Source organism: Osmerus mordax, chromosome 25, assembly GCF_038355195.1.
Source record: "Osmerus mordax isolate fOsmMor3 chromosome 25, fOsmMor3.pri, whole genome shotgun sequence".
NCBI lineage: Eukaryota > Metazoa > Chordata > Actinopteri > Osmeriformes > Osmeridae > Osmerus > Osmerus mordax.
In genome coordinates this window covers 3,293,422-3,306,687 of record NC_090074.1, presented here as the reverse complement: position 1 = coordinate 3,306,687, position 13,266 = coordinate 3,293,422, and the positions used below count along the sequence as shown (strand labels likewise).

Below are 13,266 nucleotides of genomic sequence, written 5' to 3'. Positions count from 1 at the left end.
TCCCTTAGATCATCCACTCCGCTAAAGTCAAACCTACATGATGTCCATGTCATATAACAATAAATGCTCAATCCAATACGTGATTGTCTTGACTGAACTGTAGTAACTCATCAAAAGTGAAACATGCTGAAAATCCCAACTTTTGACCTGCTTCTTACATCTATTTATCAAATAGGCTGTGATGTAAAGCTGAATCTAATCTGAATCTAATGTAATATCTTAGACTGTGCATGAAATAAATACCGACCAGTTACCACAACCGGTTACCAGTATCTTCCATTCAAAAACATTAGTCTTTATCTTTTCTACTTTGCAGAAGTCAGATATCCACACTCCCCTGTCAGAACTCAGAACTATGTTTCCACTTTGTGGTCTTACTGTGTAGGATCCGTCTGCGTTGACTCCTTTGGGGTTAAAGGTCATGGTCCCTCCGTAGAAGTGGGAGGCTGAGGATCCAGAGAGCAGCAGTAACAGAGGCAGCAGGATGGTAGAGACAGACATGGTGCCTACTGTATGTGAGCACCTCTGACTGCAGCATATGCTTTTAAACACACTCACACAAGTGCTCTGAAGAAAACAGTGAACATCTGAGAGAGGAATGTGGAAGGACATGTTTAAATAATGTTTAACATACTTTTTCTCTGTGTAGCAGAATATTTGTGACTATGTACTGTCAAACCCGTTATACAGTAGTTGTGAAGCCAACCTTATACAATACATTTCGCAACTTTCTTTACGTGAAGTCCGGGGAATGGAATCACGTATGGTGGCTTTTTGAGATGTTGCTCTGCCTCTTACACATTTCTCCCCACCAGGCCTGTACTGGTAATCTGACATACCGGGCAAATGCCATGTGGGCCGACGCACTTGGGGCCAATATGATATGATAGTTAATATATATATAAATCTTTATCTAATTCTGATTTGTATTTTTTTATTACATTACATTTATATTTAGCAGACGCTCTTATCCAGAGCGACTTACAGTAAGTACAGGGACATTCCCCCGAGGCAAGTACATTTACATTTAGTCATTTAGCAGACGCGCTTATCCAGAGCGACTTACAGTAAGTACAGGGACATTCCCCCCGAAGCAAGTAGGGTGAAGTGCCTTGCCCAAGGACACAACGTCATTTGGCACGGCCGGGAATCGAACTGGCAACCTTCAGTTTACCAGCCCGATTCCCTCACCGCTCAGCCACCTGACGCCACCTGGGTGAAGTGTCTTGCCCAAGGACACAACGTCAGTTGGCATGAACTCGAACTGGCAACCTTCGGATTACTAGCCCGATTCCCTCACCGCTCAGCCACCTGACTCCCTTTTATAAACTTAAAATTGGCCAACGACCGGCCCATAAAGCAGGGACAGCGGCCAATTGGTTCATTTTCCATACTGACACTGGGATGGCCCAATCACATCTCTTGACACGCTCCACCCCTCCGTCCGACCGATAGTGGTGGGCCGGTCTGAAGAGCTGGGCTGGAGAAGTGTTGAAAGAGGGTGTTTTAAATACTTGAACACATTGTACTTTGCAAGACACACCTGGAGCTTGGTAGCAAGCGTGTCCTGCACGTTTGCAAAGATTAAAGAATACTCCACAAATTGCCTTTGCTGTTTGAAGCCCTTGCCCTCACCTTGGGTATCAATTAATCGAACTTTGGTTGCTGTGGTTACATTTCCAAAACGTGCTTAAAAATATAGTATATGCTTGCTACCTTGTCTAAATCTCTCTTGCCCTCCCATCACAAGCTGACAAGTCACTGGTCTTCAAATCAATCAAGCGACTGACTGCCTGTGGCAAGAATCCCTTGAACGTAACGATGATCCACATGACAAAGAAGTTAAGAACCTGTTTGAGATCAGCATTGTGGAAAGACGAGACAGTGATTCCCAGATTCAACTTCAGTTTTCAAGACCTCCTTCATGGTCTCCGTGGTTATTTCACTGAGGTCATGTCCTGAGCAAACATTTTGCTCCAGAAGAAGTAGTTTAAAACAGGAAAATGGGTATATGTCTTTTTTCATGTTATTCATCTATCTAGGTATATAGGACATCCTTTGAATTCATAATTTCATTTTCTGGGATGATTAGTCCAGCAGAATATTGTACTGGGATTTGATCATGAAGTAAAGTAGGAAATAGCAGATTAATGAGATTTGGAGGTTGCCAACCGCCACTCTGACACAAAGATATGCACACAGACACGCATATACATGTCAAAACAAATATGAAATGAAAAGCTTCAACATGCATCTATTTAGTATTCAAATAACATTACAGTCTTATGTAAAACACAAACATTTTCAAATCTTCTTTTTCCTCCAGGTGGCACCAAAGACGCATAAACAGCACCTGACATGGATCACCTGACTGCTGGTGAACATGGTATATTTGTCATCCAACTTCATTTTCCTTCAGTTGGACGATTTTTGGGTTGTAAAGATCCGGTATCTCTTTCCCTCAGGGGCTGAGAGCTTGAACCTTCCTCAGACCGACAGTGGTGTCTGCTGGTAGCCCTCGTCTGATCAATTCCTCCTGGAGCTGGAACCAACGGCACAGAATCACCGTTGAGACTTAGTAAGATGAGAAGTTACTGTTAGGTGTGTTAAGCTGTCTGGTCCAACAATGACAGAGACACTGACCTGCTGCAAGAACACCTCCTTGATGTAGGTTTCGTTTATCTTGGTCACAGAGGACACCCTCATAGTCAGTCCAACTGGGACTCCTGTGGATGCACAGTGACTTGGTGAACACGCGTATTCATTTTCCACCTTCCTAGTTGTGGTGTTCGGCGATAATGTAGTTGTAGGTGGTGGTTGGTTGAGTGGTGTTTGCGATACAATAAATAGATTGTGTAGTATTTAGAGCAGAAGTGGGTAAAAACAACAACATTTGGACAGATTCATGTGCAGCAGATGCATCAGAAACAGAATCATATTTAAATGGAACAAGTTATGAAGTACCTACTCACCAGATAGGTTTCCAACAGTGACAATCACACAACGCAGCTCAGATTGATATTTTATACTAGAGCTGTAAAACATAATTTCTTTTTAATTGTTGATGGACTATTCTCGTCTAAATTAGCACTTAAAATGCTAGTTGACATATTGTGAGAACAATAAACTGATAGAGAGAACAACTAGGTTTAGCAGAATATAAACAGGCATGTTTTCTCATGGAGACTGACCTGTCATTATTCAGTGCCTGGGAGACAAAGCAGATAGGATGGTCCTGTCTGTCATCATCTGCTGTTGGTGTCCATCTTATCAAGAACTGTCCAGGTGCAGTCGTGGTCTTTATAAAATTGTGCGGGCCACTGACCAGAAGCTCGGAAACGCTTAAAAAAAACACAACAACACATTCCCATAACTATTCTTCTACACTTAGGATATGTAGGATCATTCCTAGACAGGCAGACTGATTGATGTAAAGTAAGTTTCCTAACTCAGAATAGAGGGCCTCTGCCCTGACTGAGATCTCCAGTGTGTTGTTGACAGCGACGTAGAGGTGGGTTCCGTAGGCCGGCGTCGGGGACAGGAACCTGGGGAGATATTCCCCCTCAGCACAGGAGGGCACTGCAGCCCCAACTGGAGGACAAGGCAGCCATGAATACTGAGATATACTTCTGTCTTTCATATGCTTCATAGTTGTATACTTTGATAAATGTAACAACTCACCCACACACTCGACGGTTGGATACTTTCCTAATTGTAAAATCCACCCCCATCCCACAGCCTGTTATAGACAATCGTGTAGCCTACATACTGTAGATAATATCTACCTCTGACTGCAAACTGTACGGGCAACTTGCTGAGAGGGCTGAACAAGGAAGTCCGGTTGGACAGCGAGCCATCCTTGTAGGTCAGGGTTATAGACGCAGTGGGGAAGTCCTCCATCATAAGCTGCACCGCGTACGTGTTTGGAACACTGGAAGTGTTCCAGTAAGATAGCGTGCATGGTGACTGAAGGGTACAAAAAAAAACGTTGATTAACTGTTGGATTAAAGTTGATATGACTGTACATAAATATTAGTTTGCTGTTCTTATGTAGTCTTAGGTAGGCCATATGTTATGATTATTGTTATCATTAATAATAAAGTTTATTGTTGAATTCATGTTTATTGTCAAATTGTTTTACTTTTTCTTTGGTTTCTTCTTGTCATATTATGTATGGGTAATTGGAAAATATTGACTAATAATAATAATGACTGTAATTATTTACACCACAGTCTTTCATATGGGAGTGTGCCACTTGAAGTATGATAATTATTCAACTGTCTGGGTGTGTCCTCCTTGGGTCCTCACCTTCAGTGTAAAAATGCTTGGTACAGGTAGTGAACAATCAGCACACTCCTGGTTCTCAAGCAGAGAAAATCTGCACTGAACCAGGTCTCCATCTGGATCATGTGCCAAAAGCTGAAAATCCCTGGGACAGTTCACTGGAACTCTTGAGGGGAGAGAGAAAGTGGTAGAGAGAGAGAGAGAGAGAGAGAGATTTTTTTTAATTAGCCCTTGTATTTAGTTCATAAACTCATGCAGATTAATACAAATGATAAATGCAACTTACAGCAGAAGAGGTATGACTGTGGTCTGTGGGGATCTGTTGGCTGTCCCTGTGTCAGACCTCACTCCCAGATCCACCGTAGTTCTTAGTCTCCATGCTATATCCCCAACATAGGTGGTGATCCAGGCAGCACTAGAGTGTCTATGATCGGAAAGTATTTACAGTTGCACAGGCATGGGACTTAACTGAGCAAATACTATGAACATTTACAAACATAAATGCTGTTGTGTAAAGTGCTGTTTCTCAGTTTCATTCAACACTTACTGAAGTATAAAAGGTAGGTTGGTGTCAACATTTCTAATCATGACTTCTTCCCACTGGCACCATTCTCCACTGCTACTGTCCAGGTTATACAGAGCATTGCTGCTAATACTGCCACAATTTCCACTCTGACATGTCCAGCTGTTAGCCCAGGCTGAAGTGGAACACGCTGTTCGAATGGCCAACTTGAAGCGAATGTCCACCTACAATCATTCAGTAGTTGTGGAGTCTAACCAACAATTCTATACTGTAGTTTCCAGAGTTGACTGTAGTAACTCATCAAAAGTGAAACATGCTGAAAATCCCAACGTTCTAGTTTGGTTTTCAATAGATTATATAGCAATAGATACCATACTGAAAAAGTTGAGTACAGTGTAAATTGCTAGCACACACTTGAATTGTTTACAACATATGACTAAATGTAAATATGACAAATAAGACATACTTTCACAACGTTAGCAGATACAATGCTAAATACATAATGGTCTTTTTGACCTGCTTACATGGCTTTGTATTCTTACATCTATTTATCAAATAGGCGGTGATGTAAAGACTGTGCATGAAATAAATGCCGACCAGTTAGCCAAACCGGTTACCAGTATCTTCCATTCAAAAACATGAGTCCTTGTCTGTGCTACTTTGCAGAAGGCAGATATCCACACTCCCCTGTCAGAACTCAGAACTATGTTTCCACTTTGTGGTCTTACTGTGTAGGATCCATCTGCGTTGACTCCTTTGGGGTTAAAGGTCATGGTCCCTCCGTAGAAGTGGGAGGCTGAGGATCCAGAGAGCAGCAGTAACAGAGGCAGCAGGATGGTAGAGACAGACATGGTGCCTACTGTATGTGAGCACCTCTGACTGCAGCATCTGCTTTTAAACACACACAAGCCAATCTGGTTTGAGGAATGAGGAAGGTCAAACTTGAATAGAGATAATCCATTTATATGAGCGATCAAACCAGTTACACATACGCTCTGACGCACTGGATAAGAGTGTCTTCTAAATGACTAAATGTACACAGTAAGTGTGAGGCTGTTGTTACACAATACATTTCCCATCCGGTCATTTCCGAAGATGATTAACATGGAGACATGTTTACAAAATTAAAGAAATACACACAAAAACTGGAGCAACAGGTGCTAGAAAGCTAGGATGTGGTTGGTATTTACATGCCCTTTCTTTTATGATGTATAATATACACAACCCCAAACTTAAACAGTGGATTTATTAGATTGTAAACTATATTGTCTGTTCCAATTGTCAATGGTTGCTACCCTGTTACTCTCCTTCTCTCTCTCTCCTTCTCTCTCTCTCCTTCTCTCTCTCTCTCGCTCTCTCTCTCTCTCTCTCTTTCTCTCTCTCTCACTCTGTCTTTTTCACGCACACACACACTCTCCACACTGGCTTTAAAGCAATCAAGAGATTGACGGTGCTTAAAAATATAGTCTGTGCTTTTTATTATGATAACCTTTATTTAACCAGGAGAGACCCATTGAGATTAAGAATCTCTTTTTCAAGGGAGACCTGGCCAAGACAGGCAGCAGCATACATACAAACATAGTGACTAAATACTTAATATAGCTTAATACCTTGTCACACTCTCTCTTGCTCTCCCATCACGAGCTGACAAGTCCCTGGTGACTGCCTGTGGCAAGAATCCCTTGAACATAACGATGATCCATAACAAAGCAGTTATGAACCTGTTTGAGATGAGCACCGTGGAAAGACGAGACAGTGATTCCCAGATTCAACTTCAGTTTGCAAGACATCCTTCATGGCCTCCATGGTTGCTTCACTGAGGTCTCTGTGGTTAGATTTAATCATTTAGCAGACGCTCTTATCCAGAGCGATATAGATCTTATAGGACGCTTTAATCTGGAACCATATTACTCTTAAACCTGCCTCTGAGCCAGCCAACCTAATACAAAACGTTTGCTACAGAAGAAGTATTTTACAGTAAAACAGTATAAATATGTAAATGCACCAATGGGTATATGTATTTACATTTGATTTATGTTTTTATGTATATGAGAAATAACTTGAATTCATTTTTTCAAAAACTGGGATGATGAGATCAACAGATTGAATGTTGGAGAGAGATTGGATCATTAGGACAATTTACATGATTTGAGTAGCAGAACAATGCGACTAAGAGGTTGCTTACTGCCACTCTGACACAAAAATAAGCACGCAGATATGCATAAACATATCTATACAAACATTAAATACAAAGCTTCAACATGCACCAATGTACAATCTAATGTAAAACACAAAAACTTTCAAATCTTCTTTTTCCTCCAGGTGGCACTAAGGACACATAAAGAGCATGTGACATGGATCACCTGAGTGCAGGGGCGTAGCCAGGACATTATTTCTGGGGGGGCCAGCTCTGGCCAGAATGCAGGTACGTTGGTTTGTGTCTTGCGCTGTTGATGGGGGCGTGGCCAAACATGTTGCAAATATGGGGCTTGTAGCATAGGTGACAAATGCCAATATAAGACGACTTTATAAAAAAAATACTAATGCATTTATTTTAGCTTCATACCGTTTCTGTCCAGGAAGGTTTAAATAAATAAAAAAAAATAAAAAAACCTAACCCAACCCTAACCCTTTTTTGTGAGGTGGGGGGGGGGCGGCAGGGTGGCCATTCTCTGACCAATGGTGGCCGTGGCCCCCTCCTGGCCACCATGTGGCTACGCCCCTGCCTGAGTGATGGTGAACGATAATATATTTTTAATCCAACTTCATTATCCTTCAGTGGGACCACATTTGGGTTGACAAGACCCATTTTCTCTTTCCCTCAGGGGCTGAGAGCTTGAACCTTTCTCAGACCGACAGTGATGTCTGCTGGTAGCCCTCGTCTAATCAATTCCTCCTGGAGCTGGAACCAATGGCACAGAATCACCGGTGAGACTTTGAGCTGATGAGGAGTAACTGTAATTGCTGTTAAGCTGTCTGGTCCAACAATGACAGAGACACTGACCTGCTGCAAGAACACCTCCTTGATGTAGGTTTCGTTTAGCTTGGTCACAGAGGACACCCTCATAGTCAGTCCAACTGGGACTCCTGTGGATACACAGTGACTTGGTGAACACACATATTCATACAGGTACATGCACAGGTGAGCACACAGACACACACTTATAAATGATGCTACAATTATACTCTTACAGTAATTATTCAATTGTAAATTAAACTTTAAACTTTCATGAACAGACATTTTTACTTACTGAATACATCACTTGCCGTTGAAGTATCCACCTTCCTACTTGAGATGTTTGGAGATGATGCAGTTGTGGGTGGCAGAGTGGTGGTTGCGGGTGTGGGTATGGTAGGTATTGGTGTTGTAGGGGTTGTTGTATTTGCTGGTGTGGTAGTTGTGGGTGTTTCTGTGGTAGTTGCAGATGTTGCTGTGGTAGTTGTAAGTGTTGGTGTGGTAGTTGTAGGTGTGGTAGTTGTGGGTGTTGGTGTGGTAGTTGTGGGTATTTGTATGGTAGTTGTGGGTGTTTCTGTGGTAGTTGTGGGTGTTTCCGTGGTAGTTGTGGGTTTTTCAGTGGAAGTAGTGGGTGTTTCAGTGGTAGTTGTGGATGCTTGTGTGGTAGTTGTGGGTGTTTCGGTGGTAGTTGTGAGTGTTGATTTGGTAGTTGTGGACATTGATGTGGTAGTTGTGGGTGTTTTATTGGTAGTTGTGGGTGTTTCTGTGGGAGTTGTGGGCGTTGATGTGGTAGTTGTGGGCATTTCTGTGGTAGTTGTGGGTGTTTGTGTGGTAGTTTCGGAAGTTTCTGTGGTAGTTGTGGGTTTTTCAGTGGTAGTTGTGGGTGTTTCTGTGGTAGTTGTGGGTGTTTCTGTGGTAGTTGTAGGTGTTTCAGTGGTAGTTGTGAGTGTTTCAGTGGTAGTTGTGGATGCTTGTGTGGTAGTTGTGGGTGTTTCGGTGGTAGTTGTGAGTGTTGATTTGGTAGTTGTGGACATTGATGTGGTAGTTGTGGGTGTTTCAGTGGTAGTTGTGGGTGTTTCTGTGGTACTTGTGAGTGTTGATGTGGTACTTGTGGGCGTTGATGTGGTAGTTGTGGGTGTTTCAGTGGTAGTTGTGGGTTTTTCAGTGGTAGTTGTGGGTGTTTCAGTTGTAATTGTGGGTGTTTCTGTGGTAGTTGTGAGTGTTTCTGTGGTAGTTGTAGGTGTTTCAGTGGTAGTTGTGAGTGTTTCAGTGGTAGTTGTGGATGCTTGTGTGGTAGTTGTGGGTGTTTCAGTGGTAGTTGTGAGTGTTGATTTGGTAGTTGTGGACATTGATGTGGTAGTTGTGGGTGTTTCAGTGGTAGTTGTGAGTGTTGATGTGGTAGTTGTGGGTGATTCAGTGGTAGTTGTGGGTGCTTGTGTGGTAGTTGTGGGTGTTTCTGTGGTAGTTGTGGGAGTTTGTGTGGTAGTTGTCGGTTCTTGTGTGGTAGTTGTGGGTGTTTCTGTGGTAGTTTTGGGTGCTTGTGTGATAGTTGTGGGTGTTTCTGTGGTAGTTGTGGGAGTTTGTGTGGTAGTTGTGGGAGTTTGTGTGGTAGTTGTCGGTTCTTGTGTGGTAGTTGTGGGTGTTTCTGTGGTAGTTTTGGGTGCTTGTGTGATAGTTGTGGGTGTTTCCGTGGTAGTTGTGGGAGATTGTGTGGTAGTTGTGGGTGTTGGTGTGGTAGTTGTGCGTTCTTGTGTGGTAGTTGTGGGTTTTTCAGTGGTAGTTGTGGGTTCTTGTGTGGTAGTTGTGGGTGTTTCTGTGGTAGTTGTGGGTGTTTCCGTGGTAGTTGTGGGTTTTTCAGTGGTAGTCGTGGGTGTTTCAGTGGTAGTTGTGGATGCTTGTGTGGTAGTTGTGGGTGTTTCGGTGGTAGTTGCGAGTGTTGATTTGGTAGTTGTGGACATTGATGTGGTAGTTGTGGGTGTTTCAGTGGTAGTTGTGAGTGTTGATGTTGTAGTTGTGGGTGTTGATGTGGTAGTTGTGGGTGTTTCAGTGGTAGTTGTGGGTTTTTCAGTTGTAGTTGTGGGTGTTTCAGTTGTAGTTGTGGGTGTTTCTGTGGTAGTTGTGGGTGTTTCTGTGGTAGTTGTGAGTGTTGATGTGGTAGTTGTGGGAGTTTGTGTGGTAGTTGTGGGTTCTTGTGTGGTAGTTGTGGGTTTTTCAGTGGTAGTTGTGGGTAATTGTGTGGTAGTTGTGGGTGTTTCTGTGGTAGTTGTGGGTGCTTGTGTGGTAGTTGTGGGTGTTTCTGTGGTAGTTGTTGGAGTTTGTGTGGTAGTTGTGGGTTCTTGTGTGGTAGTTGTGGGTTTTTCAGTGGTAGTTGTGGGTGTTTCAGTGGTAGTTGTGGGCGTTGATGTGGTAGTTGTGGGCGTTGAAGTGGTAGTTGTGGGTTCTTGTGTGGTAGTTGTGGTTGTTTCTGTGGTAGTTGTGGGAGTTTGTGTGGTAGTTGTGGATTCTTGTGTGGTAGTTGTGGGTGTTTCAGTGGTAGTTGTGGTTTTTTCAGAGGTAGTTGTGGGTGTTTGTGTGGTAGTTGAGAAAATCTCTGTTGTAGTTTCAGGTTCTAGTGTGGTATATAGGTTTCCAACAGTGACAATCACACAACGCAGCTCAGAGTGATATTTGAAGCTGTAAAAATAATATTTAATCAACAAATTTGTTCAATGGTAGATTTTTTCTAATTTGGTACTTAAAATTATAGATCATGGATTATAAAACAACTGAACTGATAGAGAACCACTTAGTTTAGAAAAATGGAGACTGACCCATTATTCAGTGCCTGGGAGACGAAGCAGATAGAATGGTCCTGTCTGTCGTCATCTGTTGGTGTCCATCTTATTGTGAACTGTCCAGGTGCAGTCGTGGTCTTTATAAAATCGTGCGGACCACTGACCAGAAGCTCGGGAACGCTTAAAAACCACAACAACACATTCCCATAACTATTCTTCTACACTAAGGATATGTAGGATCATTCCTAGACAGACTGTTTGATGTTAATTACATGCTGCTCCTAGTGGTGAATACATGAGTTACAGTGTATTTTCCTCACCTAGAAAGCTTGGCCTCTGCCCTGACTGAGATCTCCAGTGTGTTGTTGACAGCGACGTAGAAGTGGGTTCCGTAGGCCGGCGTCGGGGACAGGAACCTGGGGAGATATTCCCCCTCAGCACAGGAGGTCACTGCAGCCCCAACTGGAGGACAAGGCAGCCATGAATACTGAGATGTACTTCTGTCTTTCACATGCTTCACAGTTGTATACTTTGATAAATTTACCAACCCATCAACACACTCGACCATCCCCCAGCCGGTCATAGACAATCGTGTAGCCTAATCACTGTATAATATCTACCTCTGACTGCAAACTGTACGGGCAACTTGCTGAGAGGGCTTGACAAGGAAGTCCGGTTGGACAGCGAGCCATCCTTGTAGGTCAGGGTTATAGACGCAGTGGGGAAGTCCTCCATCATAAGCTGCACCGCGTACGTATTTTCAGCCAAGATGGAAGTGTTCAAGTAAGATAGCGTGCATGGTGACTGAAGGGTACAAACAATAACGTTGATTAACTGTTGGATTAAAGTTGATATGACTATACTTAAAGGTCCCATGACATGCTGTTTTTGGATGCTTTTATATTGGCCTTAGTGGTCCCCTAATACTGAATCTGAAGTCTCTTTCCTGAAATTCAGCCTTGATGCATAATTACAGCCACTACGAGCAGTCCCACAATGAGCTTTCCTCCCGACGTGGCTGAGAAGAATACCCAGGGCTTGGTTTACACCTATCAAAAGGCAAAGGCAGGCTAGGGGAACCGCTTCGTTGCTAGTTCGATTTCCGGCTATGCCAACCAAATGACGTTGTGTCCTTGGGCAAGGCACTTCACCCTACTTTCCTCGGGGACAATGTCCCTGTACTTACTGTAAGTCGCTCTGGATAAGAGCGCCTGCTAAATGACTAAATGTAAATAACCTCCTAAAGTGACATTTTCATGTCATGGGACTTTTAAATATTATTTTTCTGGAACAGGCTGTTTCATATGGGAGATTGCACTTGAAGTATGATAATTATTTAACTGTCTGGATGTGTGCTCCTTGGGTCCTTACTTTCAGTGTAAAAAAGCTTGGTAGTGAACAAGTAACACACTCCTGGTTCCCAGATAGAGCAAATCTGCACTGAACCAGGTCTCCATCTGGATCATGGGCCAAAAGCTGAAAATCCCTGGGACAATTCACTGGAACTCTTGAGGGCAGAGAGAGAGAGAGAGAGAGAGAGAGGGAGAGAGAGAGAGAGAGAGAGAGAGAGATTTTTTTTAATTAGCCCTTGTATTTAGTTCATAAACTCATGCAGATTAATACAAATGATAAATGCAACTTACAGCAGAAGAGGTATGACTGTGGTCTGTGGGGATCTGTTGGCTGTCCCTGTGTCAGACCTCACTCCCAGATCCACCGTAGTTCTTAGTTTCCATGCTATATCCCCAACATAGGTGGTGATCCAGTTACCACCAGACAGTCTATGAACATGATTGTAAAGTATGTTACAGTTGCACAGGCACAGGACTTAACTGGGCAAATACTATAAAGATATGCTTGTGCAAAGTGTTTCCATGGTTCTTTCAACACTTACTCAAGTATAAAAGGTAGGTTGGTGTCAACATTTCTAATCATGACTTCTTCCCACTGACACCAGTCTCCACTGCTACTGTCCAGGTTATACAGAGCATTGCTGCTAATATTGCCACAATTTCCACTCTGACAATTCCACATGTTAGCCCAGGCTGAAGTGGAACACGTCGAGTGAAGGGCCAACTTGAAGCGAATGTCCACCTACAATCATTCAGCAGGTGTGAAGTCTAACCAACAATTGTATACTGTAGTTTCCTGAGTTGACTGTAGTAACTCATCAAAAGTGAAAACATGCTGAAAATCCCAATGTTCTAGTTTGGTTTTCAATAGATTATATACCAATACATACCATCCCTAAAGTTGAGTACAGATGACATATAAGACATACTTTCGAAACGCTAGCAGATACAATGCTAACTACGTAATGGTCTTTTTGACCTGCTTATATTGTTTTGTATTCTTACATCTATTTATTAAATAGGCGGTGATATCTCAGACTGTGCATGAAATAAATACCGACCAGTTACCACGACCAGTACCAGTATCTTCCACTCAAAAACATTTGTCCTTTTCTGTGTTATTTAGAAGAAAGCAGACATCCACACTATAGTCACATGTCTGTTTCTACTTTGTGGTCTTACTGTGTAGGATCCATCTGCGTTGACTCCTTTGGGGTTAAAGGTCATGGTCCCTCCGTGGAAGTGGGAGGCTGAGGATCCAGAGAGCAGCAGTAACAGAGGCAGCAGGATGGTAGAGGCAGACATGGTGCCTACTGTATGTGAGCACCTCTGACTGCAGCATCTGCTTTTAAACAAAAAGGCTCTGAAGGAATTTCT

The 13,266-nt window shown here is 42.9% G+C and overlaps 1 long non-coding RNA gene across 1 annotated transcript; it reads right to left on the bottom strand.

The window, feature by feature from the left end:
* Positions 1-7,428: 7,428 nt before the first annotated feature.
* On the bottom strand, positions 7,429-8,081 carry LOC136933825 (uncharacterized). Its single transcript, XR_010874844.1, has 3 exons — positions 8,059-8,081; positions 7,812-7,894; positions 7,429-7,709 (listed from the first exon to the last, which is right to left on the bottom strand). It is a non-coding gene; the product is annotated as an uncharacterized lncRNA (long non-coding RNA).
* Between the last annotated feature and the right edge of the window lie 5,185 nt (positions 8,082-13,266).